Source organism: Alligator mississippiensis, chromosome 1 (genome assembly GCF_030867095.1).
Source record: "Alligator mississippiensis isolate rAllMis1 chromosome 1, rAllMis1, whole genome shotgun sequence".
Classification (NCBI taxonomy): Eukaryota; Metazoa; Chordata; order Crocodylia; family Alligatoridae; genus Alligator; species Alligator mississippiensis.
This window is the reverse complement of record NC_081824.1, coordinates 75,160,528-75,183,514: the sequence shown is the minus strand read 5'-3', so window position 1 is coordinate 75,183,514 and position 22,987 is coordinate 75,160,528. Positions and strand designations below refer to the sequence as shown.

The window sequence follows — 22,987 nt, the reverse complement described above, 5'->3', positions numbered from 1 at the left end:
GTGCTTGTGGACAAGAAAAACATCAGCTGGCAACTGGCTGAAGAATGTAGACAGATAAAAGACCAAACAAGAAGAATCTGCTCCAGAACAGCAAGAGAACAATGGCAATTGACCTTCAAGAAAGAACACGGTGATAACCCAGCAAAACCCCAGAGGACTGGGTGAATTGACAAGGCTATAAAAGATGGGGCGAGACACATCAATTTTGAATCTTGTTCTGCATGTCATCCTGGAGCACTGGTTCATTTGATGAGATGGACTGGCAGGAGCCCGGCTCCCACTCGTGATCAACGTGAGTGGCCACTAAGTTGATCCGAGCACCAATAAGACTGGTAACATATACCAGTACAGAACAGAAATTGGGGTATGATTGTGGTGTGTGCGTGTGTCTGTGTATTAAGTGCTTAATAAATGTGGCATCTTGCCTTATCCTCCCTCATAAGGTCTCGTTCATGATTTGAGCAATTGGCAATTTGTGTAACAAGGTGCATGCTGGGGGCTCAGCGGTGGTATGTGGGAACTGGCCCTGGAGCATCTCCCTGGAGAGGCCCCTTTTTTGGGAGGGGAGCGGGGGCATGGGCAACTCCTCATCTCAGTTGTCCAAGAGCCCCATGCCCCACAAGCCCATGTGCCATGGGCTGGACAGGAGCACAGCAGAGCAGTTGGCCTGCAGGAGGAGGGTGGTGGGAGTAGGGTCTGGAGCTGCAGCAGCAGGTGCTGCTAGAAATCTGACCTGTCTCACCCTGGGAATGGAGCAGGGGTGGCAGGCTGCTTGCAGCTAGCACCCAGCACCCTACCAGCCTCAGGGGAGTGAGTGGGGATGGGGAGCTCAGCTGACAGGTGCCTGGGCCTGGGCCTGCCCGGCTGACTTACCATGGTCCCTGGGCATCTGTGCATGCCTGACCCCCAAACTGAGGCCAGGCAGCACATGGCCCCTGGTACAGAGCATCTTATCTCTGAAATGTTGCAGACTCTCACAAACAGCTTGTTTCATGGCTCTACAGGGCCTGCAGCTGCACACAGGGGAAAGGTCACCCTTGGCAGCTGGGATGCAGCCTTAGGGCCCTGTGGAGGTGCACTCCACCAGGGCTCTGGTCAAGCTCAGGCAGCAATTAAAGTGGCCTGGCAGGGGTCCAGCTGGCCAGTGTAGGGCTGCATGAGCCAGGACAGAAGTGGATAGGCAGGGTTCCCAATGAGCAGGGGAGGTACCACAATGGGACAAGTGGTGAGGGTCTGGTATCCCTGGCATGAAATACCCACTCTCCATTAGGTCAGAGTTCTGGAAGATGTAGGCATTGAGGGCACTGCCCTCCCAGTTGGTGCTGACATGTGTGAAGGCCCCATGGTGGTCCATGACACCCCGGTGCATCATGGAGTGAAAGCCCTTCTGGTTGTAATAGGGGTGGTCTCCATGGGGTAGGCAAGTGATAGGGATGTGGGTCCTGTCCAGGGCCCCAATGCACTGGGGGATTCCAAGGGCACAGAACCCCACCACCAATGCCAGGGGGTTGTGCATATGGAGTATAGTGTCCTTTAGCACATCCTGAAGGGTGCTGCACAGCTCCAGGATGGCCTCCCCAGTGGTGGCCTTGCCCACAGCAAACAGGTGGCTGATGTACTGCAGGCTGGTGGGTGAGCCAGCTTGAGCAGGATGAGGGCCAGCTGAGTGTCTATAGGGAGGGGCAGCCATATGTTGATGTTCTGCCACTCCATATGTGGGCGGAGCTGCTCAAGGAGGTCCTGGAAGGTGACACAGGCCATCCTGAATGCCTCCAGCTACTGTTTTTATCCCAGGTGTACTGGACGATGTGCAGCCACCAGTTCTGGCTGGCCCAGTGAACCCAGAGGTGGTGGGGCTGGAGGGCCTGGAGGGTTAGGGCGGCCCTTGCTGTGGTATCCTGGGGCACATCATCAGCACCCCTGACAGGGTCTGGCCAGCAGAATGGGGTTCAAGCAGCAGCTGTATGGCAGCAGCAGCTCTGGGATGGTGCAGTAGGGCTGGGTAGGTGGTTGCTGCACATGAGGGAGCTGGAAAGGCCCAAACAGCTGTGAGCTAGCAGGGCCAATGAGGTGGCTAGCAGGAGCCTGGGACTCTGGGCATTGTTGCCAGTGGCACGAGCTGAACCAGCCATAGTGTGGTGGGGTAGTGGAGGCAAAGAGAGTGCTGCTGTGTGCTATCCCTGCACTGGGCATGGTGCTCTTGGCCAGGAAAGTGGTTGACTCAAGAGCAGTGAGCAGAGCTGCTTTTTATAGAGGGCTACCAGCTGCCAGCAGCTGCAGCCAGAGCCTGAAGCTCCCCCCAGTGGCAACAGGGGGCAATTTAGGGCCCTGGGAAGCAGGAACATATTGGCAGCAAATCTTACCCTGCTTCCCTCCACGTGTTGACACCTACCCAACATCATTTACTCACAAGTTATTTACTCGCAAGTAAACTGGTGCCATAGGAAATGCACAGGTAGATGCACCTTGTATCAGCCCACATATTGTCCCATGTGGTACTGCTCTGGAAACCTCTTCCCAGTTATATATTGCAAGGCAAAATTAAAGGCCCATGAAATGGAACAGATCATTGGGCTAGCTTGGTTAGGGATATCAACTTGCCAACCTGAATAACCAGTACTCATTTACCTATATTAGCTGGGGGCAGGTTTGGAACAAGCTTGCACTCATATTTCTGGAGCTATACCAAGACACCTTAGCCACATTGCTCTCACATCCCAGCAGTTAAATGTTGTGCTATATAATTATTTTCCAGATGAACCCGGTGAGCCAATTTTCTATTCTTAACTTGCCATTGTTTTATCTTGCTGTTCTGTTTTCTCCTTGCTTAGAGGCTTTCTAAAATGAGCTCAGTCCAGGAGGAAGGAAAAAAATGGCAACATTGCTGTCTTGCTTATACAAAGGGCCTATATTAGTTCTCAAAAAGTTTAGAGTAAGAGACAATTGTTTCTTTCTTACTTGTCCCATCCTACAGAGGCCCACCTGCCTGAGGATGTGAAGGAGGTTTCTGATCATAGGTGACAGACTGCTGAGTGACAAGCAAATGGGAAAGGCCAGTCTATGCAAAAGATGGCTAGCAACCAGGAGAACCAGACTATATCAATCACTCAGCAAGATTTTGGGGAGAGGATCTGTGATTCCTATGCTAATTAGGAAGAGACAGGCAATTGTGACTGCGGACTGCTTGTTAAGAACTGATATGTATGCTTGTCAGAACAGAAGCACGTGGTGCCTATGTCTCTGCCACACTGCTGCTCTGACACAGGAAACATCAGCCCAGAGGTTACAGCATGGAGGGTGTGCTTTCGAGATGGCTGCCAAGTGTTGGCAATTGACTCTGGTTTCAACATGGCTCCCAAGTGCTGGAAGCCATGTGTCCTGAAGCTGGAGCTTCTCCCGCTGACCACAGGGGCACATGGCAGGGCTGCACTGACCTGGGACTAAAGTTAGTCCCAAGTCCCACCACATGTAGACACCTGCCAAAATGCTTAATGCACATTAGTTTAATGTGCATTAAATTTAAGCCTGCTTAAATTCATGTGTAGACATGCCCAGAGGGACTAGAACCACTGGTACAGGATATGAAATCAGATATTATGGGCATAGTGAACAGAGTGAAATAGTAATTGTGACTGGGTTGAAGGGTATGTTTGCTTCAGGAAAGAAAGAAAAAAAGATAATGTTGGGTAGCATCAGGTATTAATGATCCAATAGACTGTAAATAAATAAGAGATGGTAGCCTGGATAAAACACATCTTCAGGCCCAAATCACTAGGAAGAACAGGAAAATAAATTCTACTGGAGTATTGATATAAATCCCCAGGATCAGACTTGAATGTGATAGAAACTTTTGTAATATTGGTAGAGCAATAAATTAGGGGAGAATTTAATTCCCCAGCTATAGATTGGAGAACAAATGCTATTAATAATTGTAAGGCTCAGATATTTCTAGCTTACCAAATAGTCACTAAATCAAGCAGAGGCTCTGGAATGCAGGGGTTGGATACCACTGCTGCTTGTCCCTAACCCTATGCCCATTGCTGAATTCAGCAGCAGGGGAAAAGGTAGGGTGAGCAGCAGTGGCAGTCATCCCCTGGGTTCTGGAGCTGTGCCAGCGCAAGGTCCAGCTGCAGCTGTACTGATGAGACAACTGTGCATGGCCCCACAGTCAAAAGGGGGATGCAACTAAACCTGCTGCAGCCCCTCTGGATATTCCTCTGATGGCCTTAGAAAGGCAACCTTGGATCAAATGGTCACAAGCTGATTCAGTTAGAGGGAAGCATAAACACATGTAGGTCTGTAATTGAGGTTGTCAGTTTCAAAAGGGCAAACTTTGAGAAATGAGGGAACTAGCTAGTCAAATAAACTAGATTGAAGAGCTAACAGACTTGAATGTGGAGGAGGTTTAGACTATATTCAAGTAAAGCTATGAAAAACGTCTGGAACTGCTATCCCAAAAAAGGGTAAAAACTTGTGGAATGGGGCTCCATAGCTAACTGGATGAAGTAACCCACTAAAAGAGAATATTAAGAGTAAGCAGAGAGCGAATAAGGAATGCAAAAAGAACTAAACATCAAAGAAAGCGATGTCTCAAGAGATCAGGAAGTGTTAGGCTAAAGTGCCAACTGACAAAAAGCCAAGTTGAGTTACACCTTGTGAAGGAAATGAAAACAAATAGCTAACAGTTCTTCAGCCATATGTATAAAAAAAGAACAAGGAAAGAAGTGGTATTGCTATGATGTGCAAATGGGGAAGAGACTAAAAGATAATCTTGATATGGCTCCAAAACTAAAGGTATGCTCTCTTTCAGTTTTCTGTGAGTTCAATGAGATTGGTCATGGTACAGGCAGCCCTCGAACTTATGCAGGTTATGTTCCTGGAAAAGGCGCTGTAAGTCAAAACGATGTAAGTTGAATTTGATTTTCCCATAGAAACAATGTTATAATAGGGGGTTACGTTCCTGACTAAGGGCCCAATGCCCAACTTTTTATAGAAATGATCATAAACATCATATTTAAATCAACTATTTCATCATCTATAAATGATATACACTGTTCAGTACAAAGCTTTCTAAAGTGTACTGTATATAAATTGATTAAACAAGGCAATACAGTAACTGATCACATAAAATTGTATTTAATCAGAAGATGAAGGAGCATCTTCATCAGGGTCATGGAATTCAACATAAAATTTTATTTAATCAGAAGGTGAAGGAACATCTTCATCAGGGTCATGGAAATCAGAAGGTATTCTTTGGGGAGATTTTGGGGAGACTTAGGGCCACTTGATGGCTTTTTGAGAAACTGATCCAGGGATGTTTGTTTTGCTGGTCTCTTTTTCTCATTGTAAATTTCCCTCTAGTGCCATAAGTGTGAGGATCCAGTGCCATAAGTAATAACATGGTTGTAAATGGCGGAGCACCACAAGTGCAAATCACCGTAAGCTGAAATGCCATAAGTCGAGGACTGCCTATATCTAAGGTAGGATGGCTAATGGAAATACAAGTTACCACCTTATAGGTGGAAGCAAAATCCAAAATGTCAACATGCACAAGTCAGATTTCCTCCCTTAATCCCTAAAGAACTGGCCTATGAAATGAAAAATCCAGTTGCAAGAATTTTTAACAAATCTATCAAATTAGGAGAGGTGCATTATGACTATAGAATAGTATTGTAGTACCTAAATTTAAGAAGGGGAGAGAGGAAAGATGACCTGGGCCATTGTAGGCCTTTTAGTCTAGTTCCCATAATATGTAAAAGTTTAACACTATTTTTTAAGGAAATCTTAGTTAAAGACAAGAAGGTAAATAGAAAGGGGGATAAAAATACAACATGAATTTACTAAAGCTTAATATTGCCAGACTAACCCCCTATTTTCTTTGATTAAATAACGTAGATAAAATAATTACTTTACTAGATACAGGAAATGATTTAGATCTAATCTATTTGGACTTCAATAAAGTGTTAATATAATGCCACATAGGAATTTATTACTCAAAGAAAAGATGTGTGAGGTACAAGACTTGTGAGGTGAATAAGGAACTTGTTAAATGGGAGATGATAATGGATTATGTTGAAAGGGAAAATATTGACCAGATGGATGCTACCAGGAGGATCTAATTAATGCCTATGACACAAAAAGAAAGGCTGTGCTAATGAAATCTGGTGACGTTGAGGGATTCTAATTTTCCGTGCTAAACCCCACAAAATTCTACGATAAAAAAAATTAAAATCTGCATTTTTCCATGGCAAGCCTCCCCACCTGACTCAACACTGCTTGGCTGAGTGGCCCTGGCAGCAGCCCTACCCTTTGCTGCTAATTGGCCTAGAGGGGCAGGAATGCATGACGGACAGATCTCTTGGTGAATCAGTGGCATAGGGAGGAGGGACAGCTGCCATCTTAGCTACTATCTTGGTGGCTTCTCCCCCCTGGCAGACTGCAGCAGCAGCCATAAGAACTGCTGGTTCCCACTGAGGAGTGAACATTTTATTTTTAGTAGGGTTTTTCCCCCCAGCAAGTCTAAAGATTTTAGGTTAAACAGCGAATTCCATGTTTTTCCATGGCAAATGGATTTCTTGGACTCTGGTGCTGACATTAAATCTAGGGACAGACATTAAACATAAACCGGTTTAAGTGATCAGAAACTGGTTTAAACCTGTAACAGAACAGTTTCCAGTGCTCAGCTGGTATGTTCCTCCAGTCTTTCTTTGTTTAAGAAGAGTTTCATAGATTTCATAGACATTAAGGCTGGAAGGGACCTAGGAAGATCTTCGAGTCCAGCTCCTCGCCCGAAGGTCAGGAAGTCAGCTGGGGTCATAGGATCCCAGCAAGATAAGCATCCAATTTTCTCTTGAAGGTGTTCAATGTACGTGCTTGAACCACCTCCGATGGCAGGCTATTCCAGACCTTGTGGACTTGGATAGTAAAGAAATTCTTCCTTATGTCCAGCCTCAAATGGTCTTGTAGGAATTTATAACCGTTGAACCTTGTCATCCCTTCAGGCGCTCTGGTGAACAGACATTCCCCCAGATCCTGGTGGTCACCCCTGATAAACTTGTAGGTGGTCACCAGATCACCCCTGAGCCTGTGCTTTTCCAGGCTGAAGAGTCCCATGGCTCTCAGCCTCTCATCATAAGGTCTGTATTCCTGACCTCTGATCATGCACGTGGCTCTCCTCTGCACTCTCTCAAGCTTCTCCACATCCTTTTTGAATTGTGGACCCCAAAACTGGATGCAGTACTCCAGCTGCAGCCTCACCAAGGCTGAGTACAATGGGAGAATGACATCCTGGGATTTACTTAAGAAGCATCTGTGGATGCAGGCCAGCGTTTTGCTCGCTTTACTAGCCACAGCATTGCATTGAAGGCTCATGTTCATCTTGCGGTCAATCATGACCTCCAAGTCCCTTTTGTCCGTAGTGTTAAACAGTGTAGCACTGCCGAGCCTATAAGCATGCTGCAGGTTTTTCCTCCCAAGGTGGAGAACCTTGTATTTTTCATTGTTAAACACCATCAGGTTCTCATCTGCCCATTTGCTGAGCCTGTCCAGGTCAGCCTGGATCACCCTCCTGTCTGCTTCTGACTCCAATGTCCACATCATTAATGAAGATGTTGAACTATTGGGTCCAAGGACAGAGCCTTGGGGGACCCCACTGGTCACAGGGCACCATGACGATTGACTTCCGTCAACTACCACCCTCTGGGTCCAACCACGGAGCCAATTTCCCAGCCAGTGGATTGTGGTGGACCCAAGGCCACAATTGGCCAGTTTAGTCAAGAGGTGATCATGGGATACCAGATCAAAGGCTTTTTTGAAGTCAAATATATGACATCAATCTCTTCTCCCTTGTCTAGGTGATAGGTCACCTGGTCATAAAAGGAAATGAGATTGGTCAAGCAAGACCTACTTGTAACAAACCCATGCTGGCTATCCCTCAGGATGTTGGCGTCATCCAGTCCGTTAAGGATGGCCTCTTTAATAAACTTTTCTAAGACCTTCCCTGGGATAGAGGTCAGGTTGATGGGCCTATAGTTTGCCGGATCCACTTTCCTCCCTTTCTTGAAGATAGGCACCACATTGGCTTTCTTCTAGTCTTCGGGCACTACACCAGGAGCTCTCAAAGACCCTTGCCAGGGCTGGGCTATGATATTCGCCAGCTCCTTGAGTACCCTAGGGTGTAGATTGTCAGGGCCAGTTGACTTGAAGGTATCCAGCCTCTCAAGGTGTTCCTTCATGAAGTCAGCATTGATGGAGGGCAGGGGATCTCCCTCACCCGGACTTCCCTGTTCCATAGTGGCCATGGGCATCCCATGGGACTGATGAAAGACTGATGCAAAGTACCCATTTAATAGGTTGGCTTTTTCCTGGGTGTCAGTTGTCAGTTGTGCCATCTGGTTTAGTAGGGGTCCAATGTTGCCCTTGTTTTTTCTCCAGGTCCCCACATATCTGAAAAAGGACTTTTTATTTTCCTTCATACTCGAAGCTAGTTGGAGTCCAGTTGTAGCCTTGGTTTTCCTGGTTTGCTCCCTGCAGGAGTTTGAAGTAGTTTGAACTAATTAGAGAGGGTGTTTGTTTTCTGATGGGGTGATAAATGCTCATAACAGAGCTGATAAATGCTCTGTTATCAAGGACAGGGGAACCCCTCCCTAATTCTGCTGGGGCCTGGCCATGCCCCCCTCAGCTCAGCCCTGTAGAAGGGAAGGGAGGGCTGCTCTAGCACCCCCCAGCTTCTAGCCTGAGCCACTGCAGGCAGGTGCCTGCATTTCTGAATGTTTGTACACTTACAAAATGATTCAGCCTAGCCAGGTTAGAATAACCTGCAAAGACTGAATCAATTCAGGCTTAGGCTTTTTGAATGTCTGTCCCTAGCCTAAGTGTTAATGCCATTGAACAGCATTGCTGAAACCTCATCTGGAATATTGTGTCCAAGTTTGGTCTTCCATGTTCAAAAAGATAAATTCAAATGAGAAAAAGTGATGAGAAGGGCTACTCGGCTGATCGGGGGAAACAGGGAGTCTGTCTTATGAGAGTAAACTAAACTAAAAGTTCTTGGCCTGTTCAGCCTAGTAAAATAAAGGCTGAGAAGAGACCTAGTGCTTCTCTGTAAATACATTAGGGCAGGGGTGGACAATTATTTTGGCTAGAGAGCCACTTAAGGAGTTTTGGTGAGCTGTTGCAGACCAGCGGGGGTGGTGCTGACCTGACCTGGCCCAGCTTGGCAAGGGGGCTGGTGCTGACCTGACCTGGCTCAGCATGGCAGGAGGGGGGCAATTGATCCTGTTTGGCCCCAAGTCCATCTGCCCTGTGTACAGTTATGGGGGCACTGGATGGAGTGGGAGGGCAAGTGGGGTCTCCGTGGAGACTGGCCCAGGACACCTGTGGGCAGGGTACACTCATGTGGGCGGATGGGATGGGGCTATGGGCAGGCAGGGAGTGGTGTCTGGGATTGGGATGGCAGGTGGGGCTAGGATTGTGGGGCAGTGACAGCACAGGGCCGGTCCCGGGGCAGAGCCATGATCTTCTCCCCAAGTGTACCTGTAATGGACATTGGTTCCACAGGCACAGACATGTGGGAAGTGGATCATAGCTTTACCCTGGGCCCTGGCCTCATGCAATTACCACCCCGCGATCCTGGCCCTGTCCACCTGTCCCACTTCCAGATGCCACTCCCTGCCTGCCTGTGACTCCATCCCATCTGCAGTTAGCCCTGCGTGTGTGGGATCCCTGGCCAATCTCCATATGGAACCTGCCCTCCCACATAATCTGCTAGATTTCAGGTTTCCTTGAGACTGGAACTCAATTATGATAGCATTTCTTTCAAATAAGTTATGTTGCTTATATGAAAACTGCTGATTTTATCTAATGTATTATGACTTGAAGGGCACCTTGTTTTACCAAATGCTCTATCTTTTTGTTACAGCAAGGTGTACTATAAGTCAGCAATAGAAAATAACATATTTTCTGTCAGTAGGGGTTAGGTAACAAAATATCTTTGAAAATATGGCCCTGAACTCTAACAGTAGTAATAGAGTAATAGAGTAAATTCCAAACTTTCATAATAAAGAGACTTTTACAGAATAATAAAGCAGGAAAGTAAAAACCTCCTGCTATTTTTTTTCTTTTAAAGTTTTCTGTTCACAGTGGCTTTTCAAGTAGCATGTCTCTTTTTCCCATTTTACATGCTCAAGCCCATTGTGTCTTTTTTGAAAGGCACAGTGAGAATCTCAGAAGGTTTGTTTTTGTTTTATTCCACAAGGAATGTAGGAAGAGGAATGATCTCAATCTCTTGTGCAAAATTACTGCAGTCTCTATAGTTTAAGGCCATGAGCCCAGAAACACTCATACCTGCTTACCTTCTACACATGAAATGTTGACTTCCATGGGATTCTTAGCAGAGTATAATTTAAGTATTTTCAGGATTGATGTTTTTGTCTCTATATTGTCTCCTTTACCCATATGTTGTTTTTCATTATTGCTTTATTCTGCCTTATATGCATATACTTATATTCAGTATATTCAATAACGCCTGAAATGCCAGATATAGATATGTCAGTCAAAGGTCTTGATTCTTATAAACTTCAAATTGTTGCTAGAGCACTGAGCTGCAAGAAACAACAGAGAAATAAAAGAAGGACAAGGTTCCTTGGGTGAATTTGATATCTTTTATTAGACCAACCCAAATGGTTGGAGAATAATTATTAAGCAAGCTTTCGGGTTCAAAAACCCTTCAATAAAAGAAATAAAAGAAACTTGCAGGGAAAACCATAAATAATGGTCTTTCTTGTAAAAAATGAGAAATATATTACTCTAAAGCACTAGTATGCTATTGAATCGTGACTGGTGAGAACCCTAAGTAGGAATCTGCACAGTGAAACAACCCCTCCCAAACTCTGTTTTGTTTTATCTCACGGGCACGGGTGATGCATGGGGTAGAGCTGGCTGCCATGTAAGCAGTGCTGACTGCTATACTGGCAGCATGACTAGCCTTTGGCTATTTTTGTGCCCCCCACCATTGCCCTGGTGCTACTGCCTCAGTTGCACCCTCTTTGTTATGCTACTGTGAAGGAAAAGGACTCCAGGTTCCCTCAGGAGGAGATTGAAATGAAGGAGCCTCTTGAAGCAGGACCCCAGAATGGGTTGAAGAGCTGTCTTATCTGAAGTTTTACCCAGATTTAATGGTTAAAGACTAAAATTGTGTCCTGAAAGAGACTTGGGTATGACTGTATGCCCTTCCTGACCTGGGAAAATAGCTCAGCTGCCATACATACCAGTAAGAATCATTACAGACACTGTATCATGTCCTTGATACCATGGGCATATTCTGTAGACAGCAGTAACTCTATAAATGAGAACTGGTTCCAGTCAGAGAATGAAAAATCAAGGCAGCAAGGATCAGCTTTAGTTTGATAACCCCATCTTAAAACAGGGGGCCCAACCTTTTTGGCAGGCCCCATACCCTTCCCAAGTGCCACTTTGATCCCTTTTGCCTTCCTGGTCTGCTGCTCAGCTTTCTGCTCACTGTCCTGTGCTCACTGCCTGATCTGATGCTTTGCTTTCTGCTCCCTGCTGTATCTGCTACTGTGCTACCTCTCCTCTCCCCAATCTGCTGTATGCCAAATACAGAGGCTGCCCATGCCATGTGTGGTACCCATGCTGCAGGGTGGCCACCTCTGTCTTAAAAGAACGGTACCATTGCTACCAAAAAGCATATATTCAAGATCTAACTGCTTATACTGTCAGCTAAATAAAACTTTGTGGGATGCCTTGCTAGCAACATCTTGAGACTGCAAACCATATTACATTATTCTATAATAAACATGGGGATTTTTATTAAAACAGTAAAACAGTAACATGGGAAACTGTTGCTGAAAAACAGCAATAGACAGAATCTGGTAAGAATAGCTGTCAGCAAAACAGACGTGGGCTTCCAGGGGAAATATAAATATAGCACAGGGATATGTAGTAGCATAGAAAGAATATAGACTATAATATTTATTCAGAACTTTTTATTATGATTATTTTTACTATGGCAATGCCCACAGATCTCAGTCAAGATCAGAGTCATACTTCCCTGTATAAAATCTTTTTCTGTAAGTCTAACAAAATGTCTTTTTAAGAACGAAAAATATGTGTGCGTGTGTGTGTGTGTGTGTGTGTGTAATAAAATTAAGCCCCCAGATTTATATGTTGTCCTCTCAACGGGCAGATTACTCAATTCTGGGAAAACCAGTCTCTCAGTGTCCCTCCCCACTTTATTTTGTACCATAAGGAGAACTGAACTCAGCTATGAGTATGTGCTCAGGTAGAGGCTACAGACCTGAGAAGTGCTACAGGGCCTGAGGAGGGCTCAGGTAATCTTGTATATATGCAGTTTGTGATGGTACATATTAGCCTATTAAGGCTGAGGAGGAAAGGTCTCTGTGACCATACTACTGCCTTGCTGCCCATGGAACAAAGGAAGTAAAGAATAAGGCAGAAAAGAAATTGCTTTGGGTAGGCAATTTATGGTTTGTAGATAAAGTAGGCTGCTGACTCTCTACGGACTAAGACATCAGTGTTGAGGAGATGATTCAATAAATAATTATTCAGCCAGAGGGAATCCTGGGTTCTGTAGTCCAAAGGCTGCAAAGATTTGTAGACCTTTTCTATGAAATATGGTGTGAGACTGTGCAGGTGGGTTATGTCTGGAGGGAGCAGAGGCTGGCAGGGTTTAAGGGGGCTTCGGGATTATGGGGATGGGGTCTGGGTGGGGGGCAGGAATAAAGGGAGCTCTGCAGTGGCAGGGTTGGGTCACGGTCTAGGCAGGGGGCCAGGGATTAAAGGGGACCAGGAATGGCAGGGGTGAGGGTGGGCTAGGGTCTGGTACCAGCTGGTGGCTTTCCCCTGCCAGCACCTGTTGGGCTTTGACAGCTTCACAACCTCTGGGCTGTGGAAGGGGCTGAACTTCCCAGCCCCTGAGCTGTTTTAGGGATGAGCAGGGGTGAATCCTTCTGCGTCTGGGGGGGCACAATTTCTGGGTGGGCCCAGGGGTAGGCCAAAAGCCCCTCCTATATCCACTCCTATACTTCTGTGCTGCAGCTTAGTGCTCCCCTCCCCCAACATGCTGCTGGCCCACGCAGCAAAAAACCTGCCCCGTCCTGAGTGGTGCCAAGTCAGGGACCAATGTTGGGGGTGGGGGGGACGTGCCCCCCCTCCCCATGCTCCCTCTACCAGTTGCCTGTGGGAGTGAGTGCTCTGTTACTTGGGCTGGACTTGTGAAGCACAGCCCAAGAAACAGCATTTCCCTGGAGGGGAGGGGGCAGGGATGAGAGCAGGACATGCTGGGATACTGCAGGGCACCCCTGTGTCCTCAGTTGATTGGGATTGCATACCAAGTGTTCATTCAAACACTTGTACCCCAATTAATTGGCATTTCAACCATGTCCAATGTACTGGAGATTTCCACTGCATCAGCCATGTCTTAAATGGTTGAAGGGCTGTGAATGTTTGCAATGCACACAAAGCATTTCACCTGCAATTCCACCGATTGAAATATAACATTTGTACACACGGTTAGATGTAGGTGGATTTAGTTGCTCAAGTGTGATTCTATTCCACTCTGCTCAAGTCCCTGAAAATCCTTGAATGCACCTATTTGTGTAACAGCTTCCATCTTACCTGACCTTAACACTGAGTCACAAAACAGCAGCGAGGAGGAAGAGGACCTCTCCACCTTTTGTATTAACAGTTTCTCAGGAACTCAGGCAGGGTGGAATAAAATCATACTTGGGTATCTACATACCCAGTAAGTGGAATAGAATCTGACCAAATATTCTAGTTGTAACCCAGGAACACCCAAGGGTGTGCCTGTCCTCATTTGGAAGGGATGGATGAGGCAGGCGACAGTGCTCTGAGAAGGACGCCAGTGATTTGAGCGCGGGTCCCTCTTTCCTCTGCAGACTCAACTCCACACCAGCGCTCTTAACTATTTACAGTTTATTGAATTATAATATACATATTATTTCTTATTCAATACATATAGGTAAATATTCTAATAGGTAACAAAAGAAATCTTTCCAAAAATATTCTTAACAATATCTTTTAACAACACCAAAGGTGTACAGGTAAATATTTACAATACAATAAGCCAAAACCCCATTATACCAAACTAACCCAATTCCATAACATTTTGTCCAACATATTCATAATTATGATAAAAATTATACAAAATATGAGGCACAGTCTTACACTATATAAGGCTTGGTGACCCTTGGACCCCGGCTAGCAAGGGGAACTTCCCCTTTTATGGGTCTAGCTGGGAGGGAAACTTCCACTCGGGTCTTCCCTCTGGGGTGGGGCAGGGGGTTGCCTTATTTCAGGAATGCCTTCCCTGCGGGACCCAACTCCACCAGCAACTTACAGTTTTCTTCAAGGAGCCTTTGACCAGGCCTCAGATCGCTTTGCTCAATCAGAGGCCCCACCAGCATTGTCTATGTCATTCTGAGACCTCCCCTCCTGGCCCTGTGCCCCGCTTTGGGCACTGAGGGTTCTTCCAGCTCTCATGCAGGGGGGAACCTATCCGCTGCTGGCTGGGTTTATCTAGCTTTATGCCTAGGCCTCCCCTTTCCCAGGCCCTGCTCTAGGCTCCGGGGCTCTTTTAGTTCTTTGGCCGGGCCACACTGCGGGGCTCCAGTTATCTGGTTTACACGGGGGCTAACCTGAGCAGCCTCAAGCTGCTCCCAGGGCCAGCTCTCCATGTGCTGGTCTGCACACCATGTGGGGCCCGAGCAGCCTTCAGCTGCTCCCAGGGCCTGACCCCTGTACACTGCTGGGGTGAAGAAGGGATTCTGTGGAGGCTCTTCCCTTTCCAATGTCCCTTGCTGTCTCTGCCCACTGTGCTGAGCACGCTGGACTTTTATCTACATTGGAGGCCCCACCCCTGAAGTCTGCCAGAACTGCAAAGTGCAGTCTTCAATCAGGTCCAGGGGCTCCTCACCCCTCCTGCTCTGAGCAGGGGCAGGGAAAGCCCCTCCCAGCTGTTACCTGATTGGTAGAAATGTTCCACCAGTCCAAAGTGTCCTTCTCCAAGCTGGGGTTGCCAGGCAAAAGCGGCGAGCCCACCACATAAACTCATATCATAGAATCATAGAAGTAGGGTCGGAAGGGACCTTGTAGATCTTCAAGTCCGACCCCTTGCCTGGGCAGGAAGAAAACTGGGCTCAAATGACCCCATCCAGGTAGGCATTGAGCCACTTCTTAAAGACCCCTAGGGTAGGAGCCAGCACCACTTCCCTTGGAAGTTGGTTCCAGATCCTAGCCGCCCTAACTGTGAAGTAGTTCTTACGGATGTCTAATCTAAACCTACTTTCCAACAACTTGTGGCCGTTATTCCTTGTTATCCCAGGGGGCGCTAAGGGAAACAAGGTCTCCCCCAAACCCTTCTGGTCCCCCCTAGTGAGTTTATAGACGGTCACCAGGTCCCCCCTCAGCCTTCTCTTGTGAAGGCTGAACAGGTTCAGGTCCTGTAGCCTCTCACTGTAGGGTCTGCCCTGCTGTCCCCGGATCATGTGGGTGGCCCTCCTCTGGACCCTCTCAATGTTGTCCACATCCCTCTTGAAGTGGGGTGCCCAGAACTGGACACAGTACTCCAGCTGTGGCCTGACCAGTGTCACGTAGAGGGGGAGGATCACCTCCTTGGCCCTAGTGAGATGCACCTGTGGATGCATGATAAGGAACATAACATAGTTTTCTGTACACAGTAGACTCAAATGACTGACAGCAGTTTCCTGCTCAAAATTCCAAGTCTGCATTTATAGCCAACACTTTGCCCAAAATGCTCTTTCTTGGCTTTCTGTTCAGGACCACAAATGCTTCTTTTTCTGTCTCCTAGTTTTCTGTTGCTTCCTCCTGATTGACACTGTGTGTCTGATGAAAACGTAGGTTGAATATTTCATTCCCAGTCCTGAGTTTACATTGTGTCCTTAGATGGTGACTTCCATTGCTTCACCTATCACTAAAGGAAGGGACATTTGATTGTTCCCTTATTTAGCTTTAATAGGAGATGGCTAGTAGGGGTGTGTGAAATGGGCCCTATTCTATTCAGATTCAGCCCAAATCAGGGACAGTGATTCGATTAGTTGATTTGGATCAGTGTCCCTGATTCAATTTGGCTGAAACCATATCTGAAGATTCGATGCTGGTTCGGAGAATCAGCGATTTGGACACAGACACAGCTTTAAATGTTTTTTCTACCTCTGGGTACTAGTGCAGCTCATGAACGCTGCAATGCTGGGACACTTGGAGTGTCCCACAGGAGTGGGGGGGGGGGGGGGGAGGGAACTCCACGTGCTCAGTGGCGAACCTAGAAGTGGACTGGAAATACTTCCAGTCTGGTTATGGATTTGCTGGGGAGTGTGCTGGGGGGTCCCCCTGCACCCTTCCAACTCAGCAATTGGCCCTGAGGGGACCCAGGTATCCCCCAGACCCAGGAGGCACCAGTTGCTGGGCTGGCAGGGTGCAGGGGAGCCCCCCTGCACACTCCCTGACAGACCTGGAAGTGGGCCAGAAGTGCTTCTGGTACACTTCTGGGTCTGTTGCTGAGCACACTGGGGAGCCACCCGCAATTCTGTGGGACACTCCATGGGCCCCAGCATCGAGCATTCACGAGCCTCCTGCTACCTAAAGGTATGTAGAAAAAACATTTAAAGCTGTGTCTATGTCCGAATTGCTGAATCTTTCCAAATCTCTCCGAATCGATTCAGAGGGTTCCAATTTGATTCAGAGAGATTAAAGGGTCCTCTGATTCAATTCGGATTCAGAGATTCAGCCACCGAATCAGATTTGGAGATTCAGCCCTGAATCTCTGCCAAATTGAATCAGGGACCGAAGCTTCGCACAACCCTAATGGGTGATACAGCCACCATTTTCAGTGCAGTTTGTGATGGCCACGGAGAAGAGACACAATTGTTGTGATTTATTGAACTGCCAGCATATTAGGGAGGAACAATCCCATCTTCTATTTTTTGTGATCATTTCTGAGTCAACATTCATGTGCCAAAATGAGGGCCTTCCTTCCGGCAATTAAGAGGGAAATTCCATTCACCTTTTCTTAGCTTTTGGAGCATGGCTAGCTGCCATTCTTACCCATCTCCATCTTTCATGTCTTATTGCTGACTGGTCTTCCTCCATGTCCCACCTGACCTCATGTCCTATTCAAATTCATTAGTCTTTCTCTCATTGCATACGAACAATGTGTTTCTTTGCAAGGAAGGGGAGAACGACTAGGTTTTGGAGACAGCCATGGCCACCCCTATGAGATTGTTAGGTACTGGTCTGGGAGGGACATTAAGAACTGAGGACACCCCCCTGAGGAGGGGAGTATAGACTTGGGAGGGACATTAAAGGACGGGATGTTGGTAGGGATGGGAGAAATATGAGAACTAAAAAAAGGGAGGGGTTATGTTGCTTTTATGGAGGTACAGAGGCTGCTAGCCATGTTAATCTGATTCAAGCAGAAGGTAGGCAGGATGGCACCTGGGAGATGAGCCAATTCATTTCTTGGGCTGTAAATAGATGTCTCATTTGTCCAGGGATCCTACAGACATACATGTGCACTGTCCCACTTCAAGTCCCGCTGAAGTATGCGGGATAAAATGTGCTAACATTTTTTCCTGGCACATGGCTGTGTGCATCTGTAAGGTTATTGCATGTTGTTCCCTGGACAAGTTGGCAAGGCTTTATACTATCACTAGTCACCTGCTGGAGGAAAAGCGGCAATGCAGCTTGGACAATTTTTAATACACGGTTTTGGAAGGATGATATGTAAATGACTGTGCCACATTCATTTTGATTTGGATCAAACCCCAGGATAATCCAGGACACCTTAAATGACATGTCTAATTACAGCCTAGTGCCACCTTGGCTTACCTTCTGCCTTTTATAGAGGTAATACATACAGAAGTGAGATTGGCTGAGTGGTGGAGGGAGGAACATTCTCTTAGGTCAAAGGCTGGGGAGTGGAAAGGGTAGGGTGGATTTCTTTTTAATTGTGTTACTTTGGGGGTGTGGGTGTTTGGTTTGCTAATTTTTCTTGTTTTAATTTTTTTCTGTTTTTATAAGTTATTTTGTCTTTTATTGTAAGCTGCCCTGAGCCTTTTCTGGGAAAGGCAGCATAACAGGTTAATAAATAAATACACAAATATTTTACAGAATATCTAGTCAAGGGAGCAGAACTCCCCTAGTTCTTGCCTCAATTCTTTTACATTTTGCAGGTAAAATCCTGTTTTAAGGCAGTGGTATCTCTTTTAGAGAGTGGAACACTGTCAACTCTTGACGTTTTTTGCAGACTAGTCTGCTTCCTATCCTCAAACATTTAATTGTGAATATTATCAAGAGGCACAGAGTTGAATGTGATCTGCAGACTATGTACCATGTCTTTCTGAGCCACCAGTAGTCTATGAACCACTGTTTGGGAACTACTGTCTTTAAGTATACAGAAGAGAAACCTAAGGATTCCAATAATGAATTCTCCCCCTTTTTTAGGGGGGGGGGAGGGGGGGGGAGAGGGGTGTTTGATTTTAAGTGGATGGCTGCCAAAATCCTCTTAAAGTTAAGGTAGGCCTTTGCCAGTAGATACATGGTCAGTTGAAAGAAGTATCTTTTTTTTTCTCTACAGTTTTTTGTTGTTGTGTTCCTGGCTCTCTAAGATTGGCTCTTCCCTAATCAGCTTGTCACTTAGAAGTGACATATAGCTCAGGGCTGTGACAGCATTAAAAGATGTTCCCTGAGAATGGATTTTGCAACAACATATTTATTTACAGAAATAGATATTTTCTTTGGAATTATTCAGAAAATGAAAGCTGTTGGTCTAATACAAATCCAAGTGTCAAGTAAAGAAAACAAAATATAGTCTGCATAAGGCTGAAGGAGGAGGGATGGATTTTAGATTCAGGAAGTGTAAGCGTTTTCTAGTCCCTTGCCATTCTCTAACCAATGATGAACTACATATACTGCCAGTTACAGGGATACTGATTAAGATCAGATGATAAGATCATCCCAGAGAGAAAGAAACATTGCCAGTGAAAATGAAAAAGATGGAAATGTAATAAAATTCTTGATTTAAAAATGAGTTATCGGAATAAAATAAAAAAAGAATACATGTTTCTTGCAGAACAGCTGAGAGTTAGTCACTGGAATAACAAAATGCTGAGATAATGTAATCATTGCTTAGTAAAATTCATTATAAATTATAAATATACAACAGCCATCCTACACTTTACATCAACCTTTCTTATGCTGCAAATTTTCCTCACACACAGCCATAGCTTTATGTACAATTAATCCACTGGTATTACAGTGATGGAGACTCTTGCTGGAATGCATTAACTTCCTTCTTTAAATCCCCCCTGAGGCAATCCACATGAAAAATATTTCCTTTGTCTAGGACGTATAATTTACTAGCTCTCTTTTTACACTGAGATAACAATTCTTTTGCAGCTATTTATGCACACCAGTCAAGTATAAAAACTGCAGTAAATTATATTACATTAAAAGATCTCAGACAAGTTTTCCATTGCTTAGGCACAACTGAGTAAGAAAATTTGTAAGTTGAATCTTGTGCTCATTCAGGTCAGTGACTAAACAAACATGGATGTCAGGGGAACAGGACTAAATTGTAATCTTTTTTTCTGTAATATTGTAGTACTGTAGATAATAGGCCTTGTTCTTCAGGTTGCTGAATGTATCCTATAAGGAACAGCATGTTCCCAGTTCCCACTGAACTATAAATTCCAATCAGCAAAGCATATATCTATATGCTTAAGTATATCTACGCTCAGCAAAGCACTTCAGTGAAACCTAAGCATGCATTGAAATTACTGCAGCTGACTAAAATAGACATAACAATTGCACTGATATCAAATGATATCAATATATGCTGGTACAAAATAAATATTACTGTTCTGTATATTTCTGTAGTGATACAATTGTAACACAATCATTGCAACTTTTATCCTGTTTCATTCAGGGTTGAAGTTAGTGATCTAACTCACTTGTATCCCCTACAGCAGAGCTGTTCAACTTCTGAGTGGTCAGGGGCCACATGCCCCATGGGGTGCTGTAGTGAGGGGTTTACTAATGGGGGTCACAGGCCTCTGGGACTGCACAACACCCCCCATCCCCAATACGCCACATGCCTGAGTGCCTCACCTCACCTTTGGATCCTTGGCTACAGGCTCCTCTACTGGACTGTGCTGCACTGCATCTTGGGTACAGGGTCCCCTGGTACTGTGGGCTGCATCATGTTGCATTAACCTGGCCTCTAGGTTGTGAGGCAGGGCTGGATTAAGGCATAGGCAAACTAGGCACATACCTAGGGTCCTAAGTGAAGAAGGGGCCCAGCTGTGCTTATTTTACATATTATAATTGTTGAGTGAAAAAAGTAATATAAAATTTCATCTTCACCTGGGGCCTCCCAAGTTTGTTTGCTTAGGGCCCACTAAAGAGTTAATTTGGTCCTGGTTTTGCGTGGGTGGGGGGTGGGGAGAGGGAGGGGAAGCCCAGAGACCTCAGCTACTGCTACATCTGGAGCAATGAGGGGAGCAGTGGCCAGATTGCAGCTGGGGGCTGTAATTGAACCCCTTGCTGGCTGCATGTGGGCCATGGGCCACCAGTTGGAGAGTCCTGCCATATAAGCTCATGAAGACTTAATATTGGCAGTAGGGCAGGGTGACACTTTCAGAGACTAAGTAGTACAGAGAGGTATGAGATTTTAGCTAACAACCTACTTTATCAGATGCTAGGAATGATCTGGCCAAAAGGGAAAAAAAAATCATACGGAAGGGGAAGGGACAAGGGTATGGGACATTGCAAAGAGTGCTAATAACTAGATTGATCAGATCAAGTAAGTTGAACAGGGTAGTTAATACTTGGAGGGACACCAGAGTAAATAGATAGTCTAGGTAATGCGCTAAGAATCGACAGTCTGTATTGAGACCAAGGTAATACAGTCCAGTCTGTAGATGATTTCATGTTCAAGATGATTTTCAAAGATCTTCTGTTTAAGGACAACTACTGTGAGATCAAAGATGGAATATCTAAGCAAGTTAAAAGTGTTCAGCCACAGGCTATTGTGTGTTTCTAGAATATGCCCATGTTTGATGTTGAATTGGTGTTCATTCATTCTTTGATGAAAGGATTGCCCTATCTAGCCAATGTAGACAGCATAGGGGCACTGAAGCTAAATGGTGGCATATATGACATTGGTGGAAGAGCAGGGGAATGAACTCCAGATATAATGTATATAGCACTATCTGGTAATTATATGGTCTATGTTGATGAGAGGGTACATCTAGCATCTGGGTCTGTAGCAAGGCCTGGTGTCTTAGGGAGAATGGAAGTTGGGTAATCTGTTGCTGGAGACACATTGTTTGCAGTATGGGGGTGGGGGATGGTTCCTGTAATCCAGGATAGGTCTATTCTCTAAAACTACCTTGAGATGGCTGTCTTTTCCAGGAGGGGTTGGAGGACATTAATGACACCGTAATAGCTGAAGCATGCTCCTAAGCAACAGGCTCATCCTCCCCTTTTAAAGAATTTAAAAGTTATGTTTGTTCATGCCCTAAATCACTGAAGTCAATGACGTATATCCTTAACTGCCTGGTAAATAGGTGTGAGATGTTGAAACAGGGACCTAGTTATCAGGAGCTGGAGGTTCTGAGAACCTCTAAGCTTCACTAAGGACTACAGACATCATACTTTTCAGTAGATTTCTGCACTCTTGGCAGTGATCTCAGCCTATAAATATAATTTTAGCATAATTTTATTCTGCAGATTTCTTTTTTAAAAGCAAGGTTTATTGTTAATATCTTTTATTGGGCCATTTGTATTGTGCAGAGAGATGCTAGATAAGCTTTCAGGAATAATGTGCCTTTGTCCAGGTTTGGGAGAGCCCAGATTTATAAAAACATGCTAAGATTGCGTTGCAGTTGCTGTGCTGAGACCATGCTTGATTATACCGAGCAAAAATATTGTCTCTATTTCTCACCACTTCCCCAGCCCTGCTTGCCCCACATCCATTTGTATAAACCTGTTTTCTCTTCTCTTATTCTTAGATTGTAAGCTTGTTGGGACAAGGGCTGTCTTCTTGTTCTGTGGGAACATCTACACGAGATACTTCGAGTGCAGTAGACTAATCCTACTGCATAATATTGCAGCAGGCAAAACCTGTGTGAATGCACTAATGTGCAGTAGATTTAGTCAACTGTACTTTAATGTCACAAAAAGACCATTTGTTTGCACTAATGCACAGTAGTGCCAATCATGGTGCATTAATGAACTTGTAGATGTGCCCTGTGTGTATTTTTTTTCAGGACTAGCATGAAGGGCTTCTGACAATGATTAAGGTTCATCGGCCCTACAAAATACAAATAATAATTTTTGCTACCTTTTTTTGTAAATATTAGAATATCTAGTTCTCAGTATGGCAGGTTACTGTTTGTCCTTGCCACTCTAAGGACCTGAGCCTAGCAGCCAGCAGGTGCCTGATTACAGCAGCCATTTTAGATTCAGGGCTGCCTATATAAGCAGGGCATTTTGCTGCTGGCAGGCCTGGCAATGACATCGCCTGGCTGCAAGGCTTCATGGAACACCCTGGAGGTAAGGGAGGAGCTGTAGGGGATGGTTTAGGAGGCTCCTGGTCCTGGGCATGACCTAGAACTGCACCCTGCCAGGAGTGGGTGGCCTGGTGGGGCTCTCAGTGACACGGGAGCCACCAGGAAATGCCAGGCCAGTTACCACCCCAGTGAAAGGTGGGTCGGGGTGCCTTAACCCCAGTTCCCACCCTTGGGTGGGTCAGGTAACACCGGAGGCAATTCTCTGAGGAGGGAGAGTAGGGGCCAGGCATGGCTATGGCCACCTTAGCCCACAGGGGAGTAAAGCCCTTTGTCCCTATGTGAGGGGGCAGTGTGGAGCCCTGAGTGAAGGGGGCAGTGTAGAGCCCTGAGTGAAGGGG

The 22,987-nt window shown here is 45.7% G+C and overlaps 1 protein-coding gene across 1 annotated transcript in view; it reads left to right on the top strand.

Moving 5' to 3' along the window:
- The first annotated feature begins 22,566 nt into the window (after nucleotides 1-22,566).
- CGA (glycoprotein hormones, alpha polypeptide) overlaps nucleotides 22,567-22,987 on the top strand; it is a 35,511-nt gene continuing 35,090 nt past the window's right edge. Inside the window, exon 1 of the mRNA XM_019496793.2 lies at nucleotides 22,567-22,632. The gene's annotated coding sequence lies outside the window, so the exon portion shown is untranslated. The remainder of the gene's footprint in view (nucleotides 22,633-22,987) is intronic.